The sequence below is a fragment of the Triticum aestivum genome, chromosome 2D (assembly GCF_018294505.1).
Source record: "Triticum aestivum cultivar Chinese Spring chromosome 2D, IWGSC CS RefSeq v2.1, whole genome shotgun sequence".
NCBI classification, from domain to species: domain Eukaryota; kingdom Viridiplantae; phylum Streptophyta; class Magnoliopsida; order Poales; family Poaceae; genus Triticum; species Triticum aestivum.
Window position 1 is genome coordinate 3,935,917 of NC_057799.1, and position 3,015 is coordinate 3,938,931.

A 3,015-nucleotide genomic window follows, 5' to 3' on the forward strand; every position below is an offset into this window, starting at 1 on the left:
CCTATGGACCGGTCGCCGGGGTCGCTCCAGGCGGCGGGACCAGCCGCGGCAGGGCGGGAGGGAGGGAGGGAGGCGCTGCTGGGCTCCGGTGCGGGCGGCGGGGCGGCGGGGGCCTCGGCCGGCTGGGCGCGCCGCAGAGGAACGGCGGCGGGCCGGCGGCGGCGAGGAACCCTAGCCGTCGCGCTCGGGGAGGGGAGGGAGGGAGGCAGATCTCTGGCTCTGGTCTGGTCGTTGGGAGAGAGGAGGGGAGGCGGATAGGGAGACGACCGACCGACCGACCGGGAGAGAGAGAGAGAAGAGGACGCGTACGACGCTCACCAATCCAAATATACTACTACTCCAGCAGAAAATATACTCACGAGCGCGTCCGTCCGTCCGTGCGTGCGTGCGTGCTGCAACGTTTTTTGTTTGGCACTGAAATTGTTGGAGGATGGATTCATGTTCCTCTCCCCAACATTGCATGATACCCAAGTGAATGAACGGATTTATAAGCTTTCATCTCATCATCCGTCTTATCTTGGTCTAGAAGAAATGAGACGATTTGCCATGACGGCTTTCCTAATGATCCTAATGCTGAATGCTGTTGCGGATCCTGCCGCTCCGCTGTTCTGTTTCTTTTCTCTCCGTGCTCATGTGTGTGCGGCGTGCGTGCTTCTGTGGAAACCTGCGATGGGATCGCTCTGCGAGATCGGGTTGGTTCGGCGCGGCTGGCGATGCGGGCTTGCGTGCGGAAAGCTTTGAACTCTGAGGGGGCTGGACCTGGAGCGGGTTGGAAGGGAATTATGGCCTTCAATTACGACCTTCCGATAGTGGAGTGTCTGGTGGCGGAAAGGGGGTTCAAATAGCGGCGGCTGCGAGGACGATAGCCGCTCGACGCCAGAGCCGAATGTTAGGAAGGCGAAAAAGGAAGGCATTGCTTTCTGTTAGGGTTAGCGAGAGAGCCGAATGTTATTGGGGGTCCTGCCGCTTCGTTGTTCTGTTCTTTCTCCCTGTGTTCACGCGTGTGGCCGCGTGCGTTCTTGTGTGGAAACATATGATGGGATCGCTTTGTGAGATCAGGTTGGTTCTACCCAAGCTCGGGTTGGTTCTGCCACGGCTCTAGGCGCAAGCTCGGGTTGGTTCTGCCATGGCTCTAGGCACAAGCTTACATGCGGAAAGTTTTGAACTCTGAGGGATCTGGATATATAATAAGTTGGAAAGGGGTTATGGCCTTGAATCGTAGCCTTCCCGTTGTGAAGTGTGTCTGGTGACGGAAAGGGAATTCAAATCGTAACAACGGCGAGGACGAGAGCCGCTTGATGCCAGGTGGATGGCTATGCTTGCATCGTAACTCCGCGCGAACCGGTATGTTGTCATTGAATGAAGATCGGACGGCTGAAGCGAGTCGGAAGTTGGCGCCAAAATAGAAGGTGTTGATTTATTCGGTAGAAAATTGTAAAACCGTACGTTATCTCAGTTGAGGCCCGGCAATTCCCCCGCCTTGAGATAAGACCTGACGGCAAGGATGAAAACCTAGGGAAATCATTTGGATGCATGTTCGATCTCCCCATGTTGCTTGCTACATGGTGATAACCCACAAGTATAGGGGATCGTTTGTAGCCTTCTTCGATAAATAAGAGTGTAGAACCCAACGAGGAGCTAAAGGCAGAACAAATATTCCCTCAAGTTCTATTGACCACCGATACAACTCTACGCACACTTGACGTTTGGTTTACCTAGAACAAGTATGAAACTATTTTGCAAGAATAGAACTACGAGTACTTTGCGGGAATAAAACTACGGATAAATTGCAAGGTAGTAAAAGTGGGTAGCTTTTGTCAAAAAGAAAGTTATTTGTCCCTAGGTAATCGATAAAAAGTACCGATAATCATTCTTGTAATTTTATATGAGGGAGAGGCATGAGCTAACATACTTTCTCTACTTGGTGTTGGAAATATGCCCTAGAGGCAATAATAAATGGTTATTATTATATTTCTTTGTTCATGATAATTGTCTATTGTTCATGCTATAATTGTGTTATCCGGAAATCGTAATACATGTGTGAATACATAGACCACAACGTGTCCCTAGTAAGCCTCTAGTTGACTAGCTCGTTGATCAACAGATAGTCATGGTTTCCTGACTATGGACATTGGATGTCATTGATAACGGGATCACATCATTAGGAGAATGATGTGATGGACAAGACCCAGTCCTAAGCATAGCTCAAAGATCGTGTAGTTCGTTTGCTAGAGCTTTTCCAATGTCAAGTATCTTTTCCTTAGACCATGAGATCGTGCAACTCCCGGATACCGTAGGAGTGCTTTGGGTGTGCCAAACGTCACAACGTAACTGGGTGACTATAAAGGTACACTATGGGTATCTCCGAAATTGTCTGTTGAGTTGGCACGGATCGAGACTGGGATTTATCACTCCGTATGACGGAGAGGTATCTCTGGGCCCACTCGGTAATGCATCATCATAATGAGCTCAATGTGACTAAGGAGTTAGCCACGGGATCATGCATTACGGTACGAGTAAAGAGACTTGCCGGTAACGAGATTGAACAAGGTATTGGGATACCGACGATCGAATCTCGGGCAAGTAACATACCGATTGACAAAGGGAATTGTATACGGGATTGATTGAATCCTCGACATCGTGGTTCATCCGATGAGATCATCGTGGAACATGTGGGAGCCAACATGGGTATCCAGATCCCGCTGTTGGTTATTGACCGGAGAGGCGTCTCGGTCATGTCTGCATGTCTCCCGAACCCGTAGGGTCTACACACTTAAGGTTCGGTGACGCTAGGGTTGTAGAGATATTAGTATGCGGAAACTCGAAAGTTGTTCGGAGTCCCGGATGAGATCCCGGACGTCACGAGGAGTTCCGGAATGGTCCGGAGGTGAAGAATTATATATGGGAAGTCCAGTTTCGGCCACCGGGAAAGTTTCGGGGGTTATCGGTATTGTACCGGGACCACCGGAAGGGTCCCGGGGGTCCACCGGGTGGGGCCACCTATCCCGGAGGGCC

General features: G+C 50.8%; 1 protein-coding gene across 3 annotated transcripts in view; it reads right to left on the reverse strand.

The window, feature by feature from the left end:
- LOC123050956 (uncharacterized) overlaps positions 1 to 259 on the reverse strand; it is a 16,744-nt gene extending 16,485 nt beyond the window's left edge. For all 3 annotated transcript variants that reach the window (XR_006423878.1, XM_044473678.1, XM_044473677.1), the window contains exon 1: positions 1 to 259. This exon ends at the window's left edge or, in 1 of these variants, runs on beyond it. The gene's annotated coding sequence lies outside the window, so the exon portion shown is untranslated.
- Positions 260 to 3,015: the final 2,756 nt, after the last annotated feature.